We start from the raw sequence: 21042 nt of genomic DNA, 5'->3' as shown, positions 1-21042 counted from the left end.
CGGAATAATGGGAGTGCAAGGGTCTGTGACGTTGATATGGCTGTATGTAGACCTATTAGTCAACGGGTGGGTGGGCGTAGCTCAGATGGTAGAGCGCTCGCTTAGTGTGCGAGAGGTACTGGGATCGATACCCAGCGCCTCCAGAACCTTTAACTCACCTACATGCGCACCTTGCCATGCAAGTGGAATAATTCCCAACCAGCAGAGGTGTGTAGGCAGATACAAGCGATCGATTAACAGTCGGCTCTCAGCCGTGGCAGCGTGCGGACGGCCCCGCGCGCCCTCCCCGTGCTCCGCTGCAGGTTTGTTTACTTCCGCGTCGTAGCTTTATGCTTGTGTCCGTCCACCGCGAGCAACATGTCGAGCGCTTACCGCCGTGCGACACTTAAAATTTCCTTCCCAGCTGAACATTTGCGACCTCGTGCACATGAAGTTGAAACGTTCCTACGTGAAGAAGTTCGTTTAGATCCTAACCACGTTATCGGAATCCATTTTTCGATCACGAGTAGTGTCGTTCATATTAAAATGACAAACACCGAGGTGTGTGAAGATGTTATTTGCCGCCATACCAATGGACTTAAGTTCAAATACTCTGATGGTCACGTCGGAGCAGTAACACTTGAACCCGCAGAGTACGGTCAGTGCACGATAAGGGTGTTTGAACTACCATTTGAAGTGCCGAAGGACGCAGTTGTCTCTGCGTTACAACCATACGGTAACGTCATCGGTTACGTAGAGGAAAAATGGCAAACCTTCACGACCTACCATGTCCTTATTGGTGTGCGTCAGGTAAAAATTAAACTGAAAAAACATATACCATCATACCTGACAATTGGCGGTGTGCGAGCCATTGTCATGTACGACGGCCAACCCCGAACATGTGCGGGTTGTGGACAAGATGGCCACGTCAGATCCGCCTGCATGCGACGGCGCCTGATCCAAACGCCGGTCGGTGAGGAAGCGTCCCCAGCGGTGATCACTCAGATCCCGGTCACATATGCCAAGGCTGCCCAGGAAGGTAGCACCTCTACACAGGGTCTTCCTGCTCTGTTGACGTCGTCTGATCAGGCAGATGCAACCGCTACTGGGATTCCTTCTGAGGTGCCACAGACGCCAGATCCTGACCTTCCACATCATCACAGCACTGTGACTGAAAATGCTGCTGAGATGGACGTTGATCCGGGAGTGGTACCTACTTCTGCTTTCCTTCAGACTGGTCCGGAGTCAGACGAAGGCCACCCGCAATCAGACTCGGAACGACCTGTTCGAAAACAAGGGTCGACACGAAAGAGAAAGAAACGTAGCCGTACACCCCCTGATGAATCCATTCTCTGGATGGATGCCAGAGATGCAGAACCGAAGATGGATGATAAACCGCTCTATGATGTCCAAACGTCTGATGCGAACGACCCGCCACAGGCGACCACTGGCAACGACCACCCCTCCTTACTGGCGCCATCGCCCCCACAAGTCGACGTTGAAGAAAGTCTATATGCTGAGCCGAAAAATACGTCTCCTCTCCACATGGATGATGTACACAGTCGGTACCCTACCGCAGTATCAGTCTCCTGAGCAGACGACGTGGAGATCGAAGGGACTGGGGTGGACGGTGCTGATGATGGGGCGCCCCCATCGGTTGCGCCCGCGCCCGCAAACTCTCCACAATAGCAACCTCTTCCGCGGCCCGGCAAGATCGACGACCTCTCGCTCCTGAAGAAGCAGCCCCACCTGTGCCTGTGGGACTCCAACACCAGCATTATCGTGTCGTAACGATTAACCTCGCGACCATTCGTGCGCCCCACAAACTCTCGCTGCTCCGCGATATGATTTATGATGCGGACATTGATATTGCGCTTTTTCAGGAAGTGCATGTCGCCGATTTTTCACCACCACATGGCTTCACGGCGCATCTTTCTCCCGCTTCGGACACCGGTAGTGGTGTTGCCATCATCTTACGAGAAGGTCTTCCTGCCGAAGATGTCCTATACCTCCCCAACGGCAGAGGTATGGCCCTTACTCTCTTTGGTGTACGTATCGTCAACATTTATGCGCCGTCGGGCTCCAGCTACCGTCGTGAACGCAATGCCTTCTTTGCAGATGAAGTTACACCCCTTTTTATGGGACCACACGATGACTGGGTCATGGGTGGAGACTTCAACTGCACCCAGCGACATCAGGATCAATTGCCGCGTCACTCACCATGTGCAGCTCTGGAAACAGTCGTGATGCGGCTACAATTTGTCGACACGTGGAGACATGTTCACGGTGATCGTTTGGGCTTTACGTACTACACTGCCTACTCCTCTAGCCAACTGGATCGCATCTACATCTCGCGATCCCTAATTCAACACACACGACAGGCTGAAATCTGGCCTGTTGCTTTCTCAGATCATGAGGCTTACTTCTGTGACGTTGTTCTCACAAGACAGGCAGTATGGCACGGATGTGGTTTATGGAAACTGAACACGGCACTTCTTAATTCACCTGACTGTCGACTTCTAATAGAAGACACTTGGATCACATGTAATAGACGCCGTCTCACGTATCCGTCTACCATATCCTGGTGGATCCAGTGTGCAAAACCTGCTTTTCGAAAAACTTTGATCCAATATGGCAAAGATGTTGTCGCCTGGAGCAAGAGCACTATGGAATTTTACTACAGGATCCTACGAGAATGCTCCACGATGCCAGCCTCCCCTGAGCGTCATACAAGGATAAACCATGCTAAGGCCCAAATCTCCAATCTCATGCGAAGGCATTTGGAAGGAGCGATAGTACGATCTCGTACTGCTGATCGCATGCCTCATGAACATCCATCTATGTATCATATCATCCAAGAACGCCAACATCGTCGCCGAAAATTTATTCCCATCCTAACAGACCAAGATGGGCGTCGCTACGTAACCCAATCTGCAATAGGGAATGTGCTTCACGCCCACTACCAGCAGCTCTACGCCGCAATTCCACATTCCCCAGAGTTGATCGAGGAAGTCTCACAGCTCAACTTTGGTGGTCTCCCAGGAGATGCGGCGATTGACTTGGTGTCAGAGGTGACTGATGATGAAGTCCGCGATGCGATCCGAGCAGGAACCATCAATCGCTCCCCAGGACCCGACGGTCTTCCCCTCGAATTTTATCGCACCTTCCGTGATTTGTTAGAGTCCACCTTCACCTCCATATGTCGGGAACTGATGTCTCCGGAAGTACCTGTGCCGGACTCTTTCATGGAAGGAATTATTATTCCTGTACATAAACCGCATGGTGGCAACAATATCAGTGATTATCGGCCCCTCACCCTCCTTAACAGTGATATGAAAATCTTCACTCGCCTTTTGGCGGCACGACTTAAAACCGTTGCCCGATATGTTGTGTCGCCAGACCAAGCATCTTTGGGAGGGGATAATAATATCCGCACGGCTTTATGCCGGTACAGGGATATGATCGCCGTTACCCAGGCACAACGCTTCTCTGGGGCACTTGCGTCTTTGGACTTTAGCCAAGCTTTTGATAGGGTTGACCATTCGTTCCTTACGGCCATTCTCCACCATATGGGTTTCCCAGTCGCCGTTATCACGGTAGTGATGCGCCTTCTGCGGGGTGCCTCTTCCAGGATTATGTACAATGGCAGACTCACTCCTCCGATAAAAATAGGTCGATCCGTACGTCAAGGTTGCCCTCTATCAGCGATTTTGTACGCCTTTTCCTTGGAATCCTTGCTATGTGGGCTCAGACAACGTTTGGTAGGGTTATCCATAGATCGATACCGATTCTGTTGCACGGCCTATGCTGACGATGTAGTCATCTGTTTACGTAATGCCGACGAGGTTCGAGCTCTTTTGACGTGGGTAGCGACTTATGGTGAGGCGTCGGGTAGCTCTTTAAACGTACGTAAGTCACAAGTTATGTTCATTGGCACAGGACTCCCTGTGGAGTGTATTACACCTCTCACCACCGTTGATACCATTCGCTGTTTAGGAATAGACTTTTCATCTGATCTCCGGCGTTCAGCCGCCATCAACTGCAGACGCCTCCTTTTAATGATCAGAGCGGGTCTTATGGATCATCGCCTTCGATCCCTAGATATTCTCCAACGAGCTCGATATGTCAATATATATATCGCATCCCGAGTTCCCCATGTAGCACAAGTTCTACCTTTCCCGCTTACTGTGGCACGTCGCATGTTGGCAGTGATGGCATCTTTCGTCAGCTCTGGGCTGTTATTCAAAGTTAACTATGCAACCCTTACTCTCCCCCGTGAACGAGGTGGGATAGGTCTGTTTCACGTGCCGGATAGCGCTCGCGTCCTATTTGTCAGCTCCCAGATGACAGTATGGACACGATGCCCAACGAGCCTCACTGGTCTACTCCTGACGGCATATACGCCGGTCTCACTGTCAGCCCCAGTGATGATCTCGGACGTTCCGGTCCAGTTACATTATATACGATACTTCTTTCTTGAACTCAGTTATCTACGCCTCACCTTACCAAGACAGCTTTTACTCAAGACAAAGGCAGTATACAGTGTCCTCCAATTAGGTCGTCCACCTAACCTGATTGAACAAAAGTTCCCCAAGTAGACTGGCGTCATGTATGGCGCGCGGTTTTCGCCCGTTACCTTGACACGAATGTTCTATCTGTCTGGTACCTAACTGTCAATGGTAAGCAAATCAACCAATCTCGCCTTCATCGTATCCACCTCGCCCAATCACCTCTCTGTTCCACGTGTGGAGTCCCAGACAATGATGAACATCGGTTTGTTTGTGGACCGGCGGAGGAGGTTTGGCACTTGATTCGTCTTATTGTCGCTTTTCTAACGCGGGACATTCCGGATCGGATTATTCCCCTTTCATTATTATTTCCGGATCGTGAATATTTTCCTCGGACAAAGACCAATGCTGTGAATTGGATTCGCGGACATTCCATTCACTACCTATTTGGACAAACTGTAGACTCTGTACTCGATTTTTGGACATACCTCAATGACCGTCATTATATCGTTGTCCGTCACCCAAAATACAGACAATTTTTCTCGAACTTCCTTGGGAGTGCTTTCCACGACCCGCCTCGGAGCTGGAATGTGTTAAGCCAAGAGAGAAGAACGTTTCCTGCTTGAAGCAATGAACATTTCTGAACAATTGAACAGAACGCATCAATTTCGAGAAGACGTGACTCAACATATTACCAGCGGGGCGCAGAAGAACTCTGATCAATGACACAAAAAAACTAAACGAAAACAAAAAAATAATAACATAACAAAAATAAAAATAAAAATAAAATTCAGAAAAAAGAAGATTTTGTTTTGTTTGTAAGGAAAGCCCTAACCTTGATTTCCTATATTTACCCTGGTAGATAGGCAGCTCTCTGAGGTAGGTTTAGTCAGGAGCCAACGCCTGAAGAGGAACAGATTTTTTTTTTTTTAGGATGAAAAGTGGCTGTGGCACTTGGTTCTATTTTTTTAGTTCCATTTTATAAAAGGGTTAACTAATGTAGAAAAGAAATAAAAATAAAAAAGATAAAAAAAATAAAAAAAACAAAAAATGGATAAGGCGTTGGACTTCGGATCCGAAGATTGCAGGTTCGAATACTGTCACGGTCGTGTTTTTCCAGTTCTGAAAAAGAAACATACCGTTTTAAAGTAGCAATTGAGCAGTACGAAACTGTCTGAATGTTGCTGTTGACCATTTTGTACTTGGAGATGGTCTTGAGCTTGAAACACACACAACAAGACCGGTGTTAACTAGCGAAATGAACGGCAGAGTGGCCTCACCGCGAGGTGTGACTGGCACTTGCACATCTAAAACAACGTCGGAAAGTAACTCGTTCGACTTTTGAGTCACATCAAGTATGTGTGTTAATTTTGACGCCGCTAGCTCTGCAGATTTTCATGCAATTCCTTTACCTCTCAGAAGTGAATATGATATAAAAGTGAAGTACGTGACGAGTGTGACGTTAGGAAAACATTAGGCAGCATGGAGAGATTCTGTATGGGACCAACCAACCCAAACGAGTACTGTGTGATCTGCTGCCCAGCAGGTATCCAACGAGGCAGCACGGCTATCTCAGTCGGTAGAGCATGAGACTCTTATTCACAGGGTCGTGGGTACGAGCCCTACGCTGGGCGGAACGGAATTTTTTTCCGCTGCAGATGTAAATTACCGATTTTCTGATTAACGTGATGTAATGGAAATAGCAACTTTAAAATTTGCCTACGTCTCCATCAGTCGCAAGAAAACTGTATTTGAAGGTGAAGGTGATTTTGTAGACATGTGTGAAAGTCATGTTCTGAAGTGCAGGTGGTTTTGTTTGGAGAGAATATCGGCTACATGTCAGATGTGTAGCCAAGCAGTAATGGGTCGCCATAGCTGCAAATATTAGTCGAAAATATGAAGTGTTGTCAGCTGAAGTCTGATGATTCAGACGACCATACGGACGAAGTACGCAAAAGTGCCGCTAGGCGGCGCCTGTTTCGCTCTGTGGTAGAGCATTGGTCCAGTAAACCAGGGGTCGTGAGTTCCATCCTCACAGGAGGAAGACGAATCTTTGAAATCAGTTGCCCGTCGTGGCCGTATAGAAAGCAGTATCTGTGATGAGGAACAATTAGCGACAGGAGTATTATTAAGAATTACTCTCAGATGTGATTAAGGCGAATGGCGCAGATAAAGCATTTGCCAAAGCGGTACGGCATTAGGTTGGACGAGGCAGTCTGAATTACATTTTATAGATGTATTTCTCACAAATCTCTGGGCGTCTCGCGGTCGTCGTCGTCGTCGTCGTCGTCGTCGTCGTCGTCGCCGCCGCCGCCGCCGCCGCTTCTGCAGGAGTAGCAAATGGCCATCGTAGCAAATGCGGCGAGGGACACCCTGCCATCGATTCCGAATGCGCAAAGTGTGTGGTCTTGTTTTCCTGTCTATGTTTGGTCGGTCTCGTAAGAGGTTGAATGTAACGAATGGGTGGGGAAGAGTAAGGGGCAGCGGCTGTGTGGAACGAAAACACAATTCCTCAGGGGGTGTGAGCGTTTCGAGATGAATCGTATATAAGTTATACTTGGTCATCAGTGACCGTGTGGCCTAATGGATAAGGCGTCGGACTTCGGATCCGAAGATTGCAGGTTCGAATCCTGTCACGGTCGTGTTTTTCCAGTTCTGAAAAAGAAACATATCTTTTTAATGTAGCAATTGAACAGTACGAAACCGTCTGAATGTTGCTGTTGAGCATTTTGTACTTGGAGATGGTCTTGAGCTTGAAACACACACAACAAAACCGGTGTTAACTAGCGAAATGAACGGCAGAGTGGCCTCACCGCGAGGTGTGACTGGCACTTGCACATCTAAAACAACGTCGGAAAGTAAATCGTTCGGCTTTTGAGTCACATCAAGTAAGTGTGTTAATTTTGACGCCGCTAGCTCTGCAGATTTTCATGCAATTCCTTTACCTCTCAGAAGTTAATATGATATAAAAGTGAAGTACGTGACGAGTGTGACGTTAGGAAAACATTAGGCAGCATGGAGAGATTCTGTATGGGACCACAAAACCCAAACGAGTACTGTGTGATCTGCTACCCAGCAGGTATCCAACGAGGCAGCACGGCTAGCTCAGTCGGTAGAGCATGAGATTCTTAATCACAGGGTCGTGGGTTCGAGCCCTACGCTGGGCGGAACGGAATTTTTTCCGCTGCAGATGTAAATTACCGATTTTCTGACTAACGTGATGTAATGGAAATAGCAACTTTAAAATTTGCCTACGTCTCCATCAGTCGCAAGAAAACTGTATTTGAAGGTGAAGGTGATTTTGTAGACATGTGTGAAAGTCATCTTCTGAAGTGCAAGTGGTTTTGGTTGGAGAGAACACGGCTACGTGTCAGATGTGTAGCCAAGCAGTAATGGGTCGCCATAGCTGCAAATATTAGTCGAAAATATGAAGTGTTGTCAGCTGAAGTCTGATGATTCAGACGACCGTACGGACGAAGTACGCAAAAGTGCCGCTAGGCGGCGCCTGCTTAGCTCAGTGGTATAGCATTGGTCTAGTAAACCAGGGGTCGTGTGTTCCATCCTCACAGGAGGAAGACGAATCTTGGAAATCAGTTGCGCGTCGTGGCCGTATAGAAAGCAGTATCTGTGATGAGGAACAATTAGCGACAGGAGTATTATTAAGAATTACTCTCAGATGTGATTAAGTTGAATGGCGCAGATAAAGCATTTGCCAAAGCGGTACGGCATTAGGTTGGACGAGGCAGTCTGAATTACATTTTATAGATGTATTTCTCACAAATCTCTGAGCCTCTCGCGGTCGTCGTCGTCGTCGTCGTCGTCGTCGTCGCCGCCGCTTCTGCAGAAGTGGCAAATGGCCATCGTAGCAACTGTGGCGAGGGACACCCTGCCATCGATTCCGAATGCGCAAAATGTGTGGTCTTCTTTTCCTGTGTATGTTTGGTCGGTGTCGTAAGAGGTTGAATGTAACGAATGGGTGGAAAAGAGTAAAGGGCAGCGGCTGTGTGGAACGAAAACATAATTCCTCAGGGGGTGTGAGCGTTTCGAGATGAATCGTATATAAGTTATACTTGGTCGTCAGTGACCGTGTGGCCTAATGGATAAGGCGTCGGACTTCGGATCCGAAGATTGCAGGTTCGAATACCGTCACGGTCGTGTTTTTCCAGTTCTGAAAAAGAAACATATCGTTTTAATGTAGCAATTGAACAGTACGAAACCGTCTGAATGTTGCTGTTGAGCATTTTGTACTTGGAGATGGTCTTGAGCTTGAAACACACACAACAAAACCGGTGTTAACTAGCGAAATGAACGGCAGAGTGGCCTCACCGCGAGGTGTGACTGGCACTTGCACATCTAAAACAACGTCGGAAAGTAACTCGTTCGACTTTTGAGTCACATCAAGAATGTGTGTTAATTTTGACGCCGCTAGCTCTGCAGATTTTCATGCAATTCCTTTACCTCTCAGAAGTGAATATGATATAAAAGTGAAGTACGTGACGAGTGTGACGGTAGGAAAACATTAGGCAGCATGGAGAGATTCTGTATGGGACCAACCAATCCAAACGAGTACTGTGTGATCTGCTGCCCAGCAGGTATCCAACGAGGCAGCACGGCTATCTCAGTCGGTAGAGCATGAGACTCTTATTCACAGGGTAGTGGTACGAGCCCTACGCTGGGCGGAACGGAATTTTTTTCCGCTGCAGATGTAAATTACCGATTTTCTGATTAACGTGATGTAATGGAAATAGCAACTTTAAAATTTGCCTACGACTCCATCAGTCGCAAGAAAACTGTATTTGAAGGTGAAGGTGATTTTGTAGACATATGTGAAGTGCAGGTGGTTTTGTTTGGAGAGAATATCGGCTACATGTCAGATGTGTAGCCAAGCAGTGATGGGTCGCCATAGCTGCTAATATTAGTCGAAAATATGAAGTGTTGTCAGCTGAAGTCTGATGATTCAGACGACTGTACGGACGAAGTACGCAAAAGTGCCGCTAGGCGGCGCCTGTTTAGCTCAGTGGTAGAGCATTGGTCTAGTAAACCAGGGGTCGTGAGTTCCATCCTCACAGGAGGAAGACGAATCTTTGAAATCAGTTGCGTGTCGTGGCCGTATAGAAAGCAGTATCTGTGATGAGGAACAATTAGCGACAGGAGTATTATTAAGAATTACTCTCAGATGTGATTAAAGCGAATGGCGCAGATAAAGCATTTGCCAAAGCGGTACGGCATTAGGTTGGACGAGGCAGTCTGAATTACATTTTATAGATGTATTTCTCACAAATCTCTGAGCGTCTCGCGATCGTCGTCGTCGTCGTCGTCGTCGTCGTCGTCGTCGTCGTCGTCGTCGTCGCCGCTTCTGCAGAAGTAGCAAATGGCCATCGTAGCAAATGCGGCGAGGAAAACCCTGCCATCGATTCCGAATGCGCAAAGTGTGTGGTCTTGTTTTCCTGTCTATGTTTGGTCGGTCTCGTAAGAGGTTGAATGTAACGAATGGGTGGGGAAGAGTAAGGGGCAGTGGCTGTGTGGAACGAAAACACAATTCCTCAGGGGGTGTGAGCGTTTCGAGATGAATCGTATATAAGTTATACTTGGTCGTCAGTGACCGTGTGGCTAATGGATAAGGCGTCGGACTTCGGATCCGAAGATTGCACGTTCGAATCCTGTCACAGACGTGTTTTTCCAGTTCTGAAAAAGAAACATATCGTTTTAACGTAGCAATTGAGCAGTACGAAACCGTCTGAATGTTGCTGTTGAGCATTTTGTGCTTGGAGATGGTCTTGAGCATGAAACACACACAACAAGACAGGTGTTAACTAGCGAAATGGTCGGCAGAGTGGCCTCACCGCGAGGTGTGACTGGCACTTGCACATCTAAAACAACGTCGGAAAGTAAATCGTTCGGCTTTTTAGTCACATCAAGTAAGTGTGTTAATTTTGACGCCGCTAGCTCTGCAGATTTTCATGCAATTCCTTTACCTCTCAGAAGTTAATATGATATAAAAGTGAAGTACGTGACGGGTGTGACGTTAGGAAAACATTAGGGAGCATGGAGAGATTCTGTATGGGACCACAAAACCCAAACGAGTACTGTGTGATCTGCTACCCAGCAGGTATCCAACGAGGCAGCACGGCTAGCTCAGTCGGTAGAGCATGAGATTCTTAATCACAGGGTCGTGGGTTCGAGCCCTACGCTGGGCGGAGCGGAATTTTTTCCGTTGCAGATGTAAATTACCGATTTTCTGACTAACGTGATGTAATGGAAATAGCAACTTTAAAATTTGCCTACGTCTCCATCAGTCGCAAGAAAACTGTATTTGAAGGTGAAGGTGATTTTGTAGACATGTGTGAAAGTCATGTTCTGAAGTGCAAGTGGTTTTGGTTGGAGAGAACACGGCTACGTGTCAGATGTGTAGCCAAGCAGTAATGGGTCGCCATAGCTGCAAATATTAGTCGAAAATATGAAGTGTTGTCAGCTGAAGTCTGATGATTCAGACGACCGTACGGACGAAGTACGCAAAAGTGCCGCTAGGCGGCGCCTGTTTAGCTCCGTGGCAGAGCATTGGTCTAGTAAACCAGGGGTCGTGAGTTCCATCCTCACAGGAGGAAGACGAGTCTTGGAAATCAGTTGCGCATCGTGGCCATATAGAAAGCAGTATCTGTGATGAGGAACAATTAGCGACAGGCGTATTATTAAGAATTACTCTCAGATGTGATTAAGGCGAATGGCGCAGATAAAGCATTTGCCAAAGCGGTACGGCATTAGGTTGGACGAGGCAGTCTGAATTACATTTTATAGATGTATTTCTCACAAATCTCTGAGCCTCTCGCGGTCGTCGTCGCCGCTTCTGCAGAAGTAGCAAATGGCCATCGTAGCAAATGCGGCGAGGGACACCCTGCCATCGATTCCGAATGCGCAAATAGTGTGGTCTTCTTTTCCTGTGTATGTTTGGTCGGTGTCGTAAGAGGTTGAATGTAACGAATGGGTGGGAAAGAGTAAGGGGCAGCGGCTGTGTGGAACGAAAACACAATTCCTCAGGGGGTGTGAGCGTTTCGAGATGAGTCGTATATAAGTTATACTTGGTCGTCAGTGACCGTGTGGCTAATGGATAAGGCGTCGGACTTCGGATCCGAAGATTGCACGTTCGAATCCTGTCACAGACGTGTTTTTCCAGTTCTGAAAAAGAAACATATCGTTTTAACGTAGCAATTGAGCAGTACGAAACCGTCTGAATGTTGCTGTTGAGCATTTTGTGCTTGGAGATGGTCTTGAGCATGAAACACACACAACAAGACAGGTGTTAACTAGCGAAATGGTCGGCAGAGTGGCCTCACCGCGAGGTGTGACTGGCACTTGCACATCTAAAACAACGTCGGAAAGTAACTCGTTCGACTTTTGAGTCACATCAAGTATGTGTGTTAATTTTGACGCCGCTAGCTCTGCAGATTTTCATGCAATTCCTTTACCTCTCAGAAGTGAATATGATATAAAAGTGAAGTACGTGACGAGTGTGACGTTAGGAAAACATTAGGCAGCATGGAGAGATTCTGTATGGGACCAACCAACCCAAACGAGTACTGTGTGATCTGCTGCCCAGCAGGTATCCAACGAGGCAGCACGGGTAGCTCAGTCGGTAGAGCATGAGACTCTTATTCATAGGGTCGTGGGTTCGAGCCCTACGCTGGGCGGAAAGGAATTTTTTTCCGCTGCAGATGTAAATTACCGATTTTCTGATTAACGTGATGTAATGGAAATAGCAACTTTAAAATTTGCCTACGTCTCCATCAGTCGCAAGAAAACGGTATTTGAAGTGAAGGTGATTTTGTAGACATGTGTGAAAGTCATGTTCTGAAGTGCAAGTATTTTTGGTTGGAGAGAACACGGCTACGTGTCAGATGTGTAGCCAAGCAGTAATGGGTCGCCATAGCTGCAAATATTAGTCGAAAATATGAAGTGTTGTCAGCTGAAGTCTGATGATTCAGACGACCGTACGGACGAAGTAAGCAAAAGTTCCGCTAGGCGGCGCCTGTTTAGCTCAGTGGTAGAGCATTGGTCTAGTAAACCAGGGGTCGTGAGTTCCATCCTCACAGGAGGAAGACGAATTTTGGAAATCAGTTGCGCATCGTGGCCGTATAGCAAACAGTATCTGTGATGAGGAACAATTAGCGACAGGAGTATTATTAAGAATTACTCTCAGATGTGATTAAGGCGAATGGCGCAGATAAAGCATTTGCCAAAGCGGTACGGCATAAGGTTGGACGAGGCAGTCTGATTTACATTTTATAGATGTATTTCTCACAAATCTCTGAGCCTCTCGCGGTCGTCGTCGTCGTCGTCGTCGTCGTCGTCGTCGTCGTCGTCGTCGTCGTCGTCGTCGTCGTCGTCGCCGCCGCCGCTTTTGCAGAAGTAGCAAATGGCCATCGTAGCAGATGCGGCGAGGGACACCCTGCCATCGATTCCGAATGCGCAAAGTGTGTGGTCTTGTTTTCCTGTCTATGTTTGGTCGGTCTCGTAAGAGGTTGAATGTAACGAATGGGTGGGAAAGAGTAAGGGGCAGCGGCTGTGTGGAACGAAAACACAATTCCTCAGGGGGTGTGAGCGTTTCGAGATGAGTAGTATATAAGTTATACTTGGTCGTCAGTGACCGTGTGGCCTAATGGATAAGGCGTCGGACTTCGGATCCGAAGATTGCAGGTTCGAGTCCTGTCACGGTCGTATTTTTCCAGTTCTGAAAAAGAAACATACCGTTTTAATGTAGCAATTGTGCAGTACGAAACCGTCTGAATGTTGCTGTTGACCATTTTGTGCTTGGAGATGGTCTTGAGCTTGAAACACACACAACAAGACCGGTGTTAACTAGCGAAATGGTCGGCAGAGTGCCCTCACCGCGAGTTTTGACTGGCACTTGCACATCTAAAACAACGTCGGAAAGTAACTCGTTCGGCTTCTGAGTCACGTCAAGTATGTGTGTTAATTTTGACGCCGCTAGCTCTGCAGATTGTCATGCAATTCCTTTACCTCTCAGAAATGATTATGAAATAAAAGTGAAGTACGTGACGAGTGTTGTTGTAACCGCAGAAAAGCCAAGTCTAAATGCAGTTGTTCTCAGACGATACACCAGAAATCATACGGGGAGATAGAGTTAACAGGGGACGCCAGGCGTGTCAGATTGGTCACAAAAGATAACGACGCAGCCAAATAGCCGAGGCGGCGGTCCAAGCGGCCAGGCAGCTGCGCGTGATAAGCAAGGAAGCAGACTCAGCTATTAAGATAAACAGGGCGCTTTGGGCAGGTCCCTTAATAAACAATAACTTGCAGTATCAACACTCTTGGCTAGAGGGAGAAGTCTGGGAGCGGAGAGAGAAAGAAAGAGGGCCCTAGGTGGGGACCGCACTACGTCAGGAGGAGCCAATGAAGGGCTCAGGACGCAGTGCGTGACCATATAGGGAGAGGCCCCTCTACCCCTCCACCCAGCTTCTGAAGAAAAGTACTGAAGTTAATACTAAAACAATCCCTAATAAGGAAAAGTTGCACTCGACGCTACGTCATGCCAAGCGCTGGCGGGGTCGAAGGGGAAGAGCTAACAAAACTCGGAGGCACGCCGCTCCGGGGATCTCTCTCTCTCTCGGGTTTAGGCAGTGACGGTAGTCAGCGTGAGTAGCAGCCGACTTGGGCTGAGGGCGGGCTGCAGGCAGACAGTTGGAGATAGCCGCCGATGAGCGTTTAGGCAGCGACCGCGGGACTCTGACGTAGGGTGCTAGTGTGGGCAGCAAAGTGCTGGAAAGTTCTATCAGGCAGCCAGAACGGTGGAAGTCAGTCACCGTCTCTGTAATGGGCTTGGCTATTCTGTACGTACAATCACTACGCAGTTAGGGTGATCTGTATTCTTTATGAATAAATTAGAACTTTTATAACGTCCATACGAGTTTACTTCTACCAACATCCTAGCCTTGTACCTTCACACCAGGGAATTTAACATGTCAGCCAGATCAAAAGTCTCCCTCTCAATTAGGTCAACCGTCTAATTCCCGTTTACGAACCGTGTCGCTCAATCCCTCGCAAAACCCACGCTTGGGACGCGACATAAATAAAAGTTTTGGTGCCAGGTGTGGGGTACCACAAAGGCAAATAGGCAAAAAGGAGATAGGAGCCAGTAGATTTTGCTACAGCGACTGTGGCAATTAGCAGGAAGTTGTGGCGACTCGCAACTTTCAGCATTAGTAGCCCCACTACGACAGAGTCCAGAGAAGTAGTCCTCGCGGGTGCAGGGCAACGCAGGATAGCGGCAGCACGACGCGGAGCGACGAGGCACAGAGGTGCCTAAGCAGCCAGCGTTCGAGACCGGGGGTCCGGGCCGAGCAGCGGCAGCAGCCGTAGCAGCGGCAGCCGAGGCGAGCGACGGGGTCGGCACAGCCCAGCAGAGCGGCGGCCGACGCATCGCGGCAGCGCGGAACAGCGCGGGCACAGAGAGCACAGAGAGAGCGCGGAGCAGCGCGGCACAACGCGGGACAACGCGGATCAGCGGAACAGACGGCGCACCACAAGAGAAGCGGTACATATAAAATTATATTAAGAATTTTGTATCTTGTATTGTAAAGTGCTAACATAGTTAAGTTGGTAAGATGGCCCAAACTAACGAAGTTCCGTCATCCTCCAGTAGCGGTAAGATATCAGTGAAAGAAGCCTTGTGTATAGTTCCAAAAGTGTTCGAAGGAAATAAGAGAGATCTTAGGGAGTTTATTGAAAATGTAGACGCTGCATTTGAACTTGTGAAACCGGAGGAACACGAAACGTTACTGAAGTTTGTTAAAGCCAAAATAACCGGAGAGGCCAGATCGAGGCTGCAAGTAAGGGAACGCACGGGGACATGGCAGGAAGTAAAACATGTTCTAGAGAAAAATTATGCGAGTAAGCGTACCATTGACTACTACGCGTGCAAGATATTTCAATCGAGACAGGGACAAGGAGAGCCAATTGCGACATGGGCAAGCCAAATAGATGAAATGCAAAGGGATTTCAGGGAAGCAGTAAGCAGAGTTACGGCTAGGGAGAACTTAAAGGGCGCAATTGAACTGGTTGATTCACTAGGAAGAGCATGCTTTATACAAGGGTTAAGCAATGATAGAATACAGACGATAGTAGGAAGTAGAGGCGATGAAATCACGCTAGCAGCGGCCGTGGAACTAGCATTGCAAGAAGAAAGTGCAATACTGTCAATGAAAGAGCGGGGACTAGCCCCAAGAGTAACTTTCAACCGGGGAAAGGAAACGGTGAAGAATACCAGAGATATTAGAGATTTGAAATGTTTCAATTGTGGATTGAGAGGGCACATGGTAAGCAAGTGTAGAAAGAATAGGCCAGAGGGAAGAGTACGGATAATGACGGGCAAAGAGTTTACGAATTTTTGTTACGGGTGCGACAAGCCAGGACATACAGACGCGGAATGCCGGGTAAGATTAAGAAAAATTCATCCGATAGATACAAGAGACTTTAGAGGAAATCATAGGGAAGCTGATGGAGGGTTACGAGAGTGGAGGTGCCCACAATATAATCTACCAGGGAACTGTGGAGTTCCGTGTACGAGGGTAAAAGACGTTGCTTGTTTCAAGTGTAAGCGGCCGGGACATTACGCGAAAGATTGTCACGCAGGGCCCTGGCACGCATGGAGAAAAGGCAGGGTGCCAGTATCGAGCAAAACCGGTAAAGTGGTGCAGGGAAACTAAGAGGCGGCAAGGCCGCACAGTCGGGCCTTGTTGCGATAGGTAAACCCTCAGTTAGGGTAATCGACTGTGCAACAGAAAATGACGTTTTGGTTTTATACTGCATAGAATTAAAAAGATATTTGAAGTTGCTAATAGACACTGGAGCACAGTTGTGTCTGCTCAAGAGAACGAGTATTCCGATAAATAGTACACTTGCAATTAATGAAGCGGAAAGGCTTCGGCTAAAAGGTGTAACCAGCGAGGCCGTCAGCACAATAGGTACGGTACAGGTACACTTAAGTGTTGACGGTTCTGAGCAAGTAGGGCAAAAATTTCACGTGTACGGGAGAGGATTAGATATTCCGTACGACGGACTGATAGGCAGAAATTTCTTGACAGAGCATAGAGTTAAGTTAGACTATGCAGGTAAAATAGTGAGACTAAAAGGGCGAGATATACCCTTAGTAGTAGAGGAAGAGCCAAAGGGACATGAGAACGAACAAGATTCAGAAGTAGGCGGGGAAATAGGGCCCCGAGAGGAAAAAATAATGTTATTAAAGGTGGAAGGAAATGTAAAAGGGGGAATCGAAAAGGAAATGATTATTCCTAGGCAGGAGATTGCACAAGGGGTACATGTACCTGAAGCGTTAGTAAAAGTGCGAAATGGGAAATGCATAGTAAGTGCATTAAACTTGTCAGAAGACAGAGTGCAGTTAGGAAACGTCAGGTTAATGACGGAAGAATTAGAAAAAGTAGGGAAAATACGCGAAGTAAAATGTTGTACTAATGTCATAGGAAAGACAGCAAGTCGTACTAGTGTGTTGCGAAGGCAATTAAGAATTGATCATTTGAACGCTGAAGAGAAAAGCGCTCTAGCAGAGGTTTGCGCGGAATACGGAGATGTATTTCATCTACCAGGGGACAACCTGTCCTATACTTCCGCAGTGAAGCACAGAATACCGATTGCACCGGAACACGCGGGAAAGGTAGTAAACGCTAGACCGTACAGGATCCCGGAAGCGCAAAAGGAAGTGCTAAGGGAGCAAATAGAGCAGATGCTAAGAGATGACATAATTGTCGAGAGTAAGAGCGCTTGGAACGCACCGTTACTGTTAGTTCCAAAGAAGCTAGACGCTAGTGGCAAACAGAAATGGAGAATCGTAGTGGACTACAGACGGTTAAATGATATCACTGTAGGCGATGCATTTCCACTACCGAATATCTCCGAGATACTGGATCAGTTAGGGCAAGCTAAGTACTTCTCGACGCTTGACCTCGCAAGCGGGTACCATCAAATATTGACGGACGAGAAGGACAGAGAGAAAACGGCATTTAGCTCAAACTATCAGCATTACGAATACAAACGAATGCCGATGGGACTGAAGGGAGCCCCAGGATGTTTTCAGAGACTGATGAATACAGTCTTGGCAGGTTTACAAGGAGTGAAATGCTTTGTATATCTAGACGACATAGTATGCTATGGGAAAAACCTGCAGGAGCATAACGAAAAGCTCCGGGAAATATTTGACAGGTTGCGAGAGCACAATTTGAAGCTGCAACCAGACAAGTGTGAATTCCTGAGGAAGGAAGTAATCTTCCTAGGTCATTGCATCACTGACAAAGGAATATCACCAGATATGGCGAAGGTGGAGAAGGTGAAGTTCTTCCCACAGCCAAAGACAACTAAGGAACTAAAAGGGTTTCTCGGATTGATAGGTTACTACCGCCGTTTCATTGCTAACTTCAGCAAGATTGCGAAACCTCTCCATGAGCTCTTAAAAAAGGGAGTGGAGTACCGATGGAGCGAAGGTCAGAACAATGCGTTCGAAGAACTAAAAGAGAAATTAATAAACCCTCCGTTACTTCAGTACCCTGACTTTACGAAACCGTTCATCATTACAACGGATGCGAGTAACGCAGCCTTGGGTGCAGTGTTATCGCAAGGTAAGAAGATTGGCGAAGACTTGCCCATCGCATATGCATCCAGAGCATTGAACAAAGTCGAACTCAATTATAGCACAACGGAAAAAGAGTTGTTGGCTATAATTTACGCAGTAAAACAGTTCAGACCATATATATATGGCAGAAAGTTCACTGTAGTGACAGACCATAAGCCACTAACATGGATATTTAGTGTCAAAGATCCGAGTTCGAGACTCCTGAAGTGGAGACTGAAACTCGAGGAGTATGATTATGAAGTAATATACAAGCCAGGGAAGTTAAATAGTAATGCGGATGCGCTGAGTAGAATAAGGCATGAAGGGAAGGAAGAGATAGATGCGAAGCAGAAGGTGGAGACAGAGATCTCGGCAGCAAAAGCAAATGGGGAAGAAAGTTCCGTAAACGTGCGGCAAGCACAAGTGTCGAGTGAAATAGAACAGGAAACGGATAGTGGTGAGGAAATTAGTCCCGAAGAAAAAGAAAATATACTAAAGGAAATGCATGACAATCCCTTGGGAGGTCACCAAGGAATGCACAGGACACTCGAAAGAATTAAAGCATACAAGCAGTGGCGCGGAATGAAGCGTGACATTGAAAATTACATTAGGAAATGCCCATCGTGTCAAAAGAATAAAAACACGCAAATGAAAACTAGGATGCCCTTAGAAATTACAGACACAGCAGAAACAGTATTCGGAAAGTGTGCGATGGATATAGTGGGTCCACTAGATGTATCTAATACAGGAAAAAGGTACATGTTAACATTCCAAGACGATCTGAGTAAATTTACCTTAGCAATCCCAATTGACAAACAAGATGCCGAAACAGTAGCTGAGGCATTTGTGGAAAACGTAGTATTAAGGTATGGAATTCCATCAGTATTATTAACAGATCAAGGGTCTAACTTTCTGAGTGATGTATTTAAAAGTGTATGTAAATTGTTGAAGGTAAAGCGTATAAATACTACAGCGTACCACCCTGAATCAAATGGTGCACTAGAAAGAAGTCATAGAACTATTGTAGAGTATCTCAGACACTTTGTAACAGGAGATCAAAGTTCTTGGGACAAATGGGTACCGTATGCAATTTTTGTGTTCAACACTACACGACACAGCAGCACAGGATACACACCATTTGAATTACTATACGGAAGAAAGGTTAACATACCAGGAGCACTGCAGCAAGAAACACAGCAGGTAAGTTACAATTATGAAATGTATGTAAATAAACTAAGAGCGAGAATGCAGGAAGCCCACAGAGTGGCCAGAGACTCGATTATAAGAAGTAAGAAAATCAGTAAGGAACAGTACGACATGAAACAAAATCCAAAAAACTTCAAGGTAGGAGATAAAGTATTACTGCACGATGAGTCGGTGAGACGGGGTAGATCTCGGAAATTAGATTCACAATGGAGAGGTCCATTTGAAGTAGTAACAGTGGAAGGTCCTAACGTAGTAATAAAAGTTAAAAGAAATAAGGAAACAAAAGTACATGCCAACAGGCTGAAACAATTCTTTTAAATTTCAGGTATGGCACTCAAGTGGCAGGTCGTGAAATTCGTCATAGTGATAACAGCATACTACATCACTGCATCAGAGCATGCAACAAATGAGTACCAAGTGACGCCATTTCCGAGTTCATCAGGACTATATTACGATAATAGAGGACAGGTAGAAATATACAGTACCACATGGAGAATAGTCACATACGTAAATCTAGGTATAATAACAGAAAGGTTTCAGAATGCAGAGAGGTATGGTAGGGCAGCGGTACAAAGGTGCCGAGAAACACTAACACAATTAAATGTAGGATTAATAGAATGCAGGGTACTAGACCAACAAGTAACCCATCATGTGGAAAAAATCACAGGATTGCAACTTTTAGTACAGCAGCTAACGAAACACGAGACCAGAAGGAAGAGAGGAGTATGCAACTTCGTCGGGCAGGTAAGTAAAATACTGTTCGGGACGTTGGACGAAGCAGATGCAGCATACTATAAGGAAAGAATAGACGCTATGGAGAAAAACTCAGAAGGGTTGTTGAGGCTAACAAAGGAACAGGTGGCAGTGGTAAGAGCCACATTGGCGGGAGTAAACAGGACGGTATATACACTAGAGTCAAATGAGCACGTTCTGAAGACAGGTATGCAAAGACTAGAACGATTCATGAAGGAATACGTGAAGGAAACCGATATAGGGTTTAAACGTGTAGCGTCCTTCGCCACAGTAACAGAGCAAGTATTACAACTATCGGCAGTGTTTGGTCAGATCGAAGAGGAATACGAACAAATGATAAATGCCATTGTAAATGCTCAGAAGGGAATACTACAGCCTCATATAATTAATCCAGTCCAAATTGTAAAATACCTAAGTTTAATACGGGAAGAACTAAAAGATGTAAAGTTTCCTGTTCCTCTTACGGAGTCCTCAGGTTATCTATTGTTAAGAATAATTGATTTAGATGTTTTCATCTCGGGTAGCATACTAGGATATGTAATTAATATTCCATTAATAAATAATAACAATTTCAATTTGTATAGAGTACTCCCACTACCAAAAGAAATTCTAAACATGAAAGGTAAATATGTGTACATACAGCCAGAGAAAGAATTCTTACTAATAGATGAATCCAAAAGGCAGTACGCGAAACTTTCTGCGGAGGAACTAAAATGCAAGGAGCTAAGTAAAAATAGGAGACTGTGCAAACAAGCATTCGCCTTGCTGTCACCATTCGACCACGAAGAGTGCGAAGCCAAATTGTTGCAACCGGTAAGAGAAATTCCGGAAGATTGTGTGCGAAAAATAGTCGCACTGAATCAGAGCCTTTGGACTCATCTAAACAGTAACGAATGGCTATATGTAGCACCGAAGGAAGAAGGCTTAACAGTATTGTGTGGAAGGGAACCCCCAAAGGTC

General features: G+C 46.5%; 7 non-coding genes across 7 annotated transcripts; all 7 read left to right on the top strand.

Annotated features, from left to right (window-relative positions):
* Positions 1-69: 69 nt before the first annotated feature.
* On the top strand, positions 70-143 carry Trnat-agu (transfer RNA threonine (anticodon AGU)). The gene has a single exon. It is a non-coding gene; the product is annotated as a tRNA-Thr (tRNA).
* A 6913-nt stretch (positions 144-7056) lies between these two features.
* Trnar-ucg (transfer RNA arginine (anticodon UCG)) lies at positions 7057-7129 on the top strand. Its single transcript has one exon. It is a non-coding gene; the product is annotated as a tRNA-Arg (tRNA).
* Positions 7130-7581: 452 nt separating this feature from the next.
* Trnak-cuu (transfer RNA lysine (anticodon CUU)) lies at positions 7582-7654 on the top strand. Its single transcript has one exon. It is a non-coding gene; the product is annotated as a tRNA-Lys (tRNA).
* A 915-nt stretch (positions 7655-8569) lies between these two features.
* On the top strand, positions 8570-8642 carry Trnar-ucg (transfer RNA arginine (anticodon UCG)). Its single transcript has one exon. It is a non-coding gene; the product is annotated as a tRNA-Arg (tRNA).
* A 1969-nt stretch (positions 8643-10611) lies between these two features.
* Trnak-cuu (transfer RNA lysine (anticodon CUU)) lies at positions 10612-10684 on the top strand. The gene has a single exon. It is a non-coding gene; the product is annotated as a tRNA-Lys (tRNA).
* A 1415-nt stretch (positions 10685-12099) lies between these two features.
* Positions 12100-12172, top strand: Trnak-cuu (transfer RNA lysine (anticodon CUU)). Its single transcript has one exon. It is a non-coding gene; the product is annotated as a tRNA-Lys (tRNA).
* Positions 12173-13126: 954 nt separating this feature from the next.
* Positions 13127-13199, top strand: Trnar-ucg (transfer RNA arginine (anticodon UCG)). Its single transcript has one exon. It is a non-coding gene; the product is annotated as a tRNA-Arg (tRNA).
* Positions 13200-21042: the final 7843 nt, after the last annotated feature.

This window comes from Schistocerca gregaria, unplaced genomic scaffold (genome assembly GCF_023897955.1).
Source record: "Schistocerca gregaria isolate iqSchGreg1 unplaced genomic scaffold, iqSchGreg1.2 ptg000180l, whole genome shotgun sequence".
NCBI lineage: Eukaryota > Metazoa > Arthropoda > Insecta > Orthoptera > Acrididae > Schistocerca > Schistocerca gregaria.
This window is presented reverse-complemented; position numbering and strand designations above follow the sequence as displayed.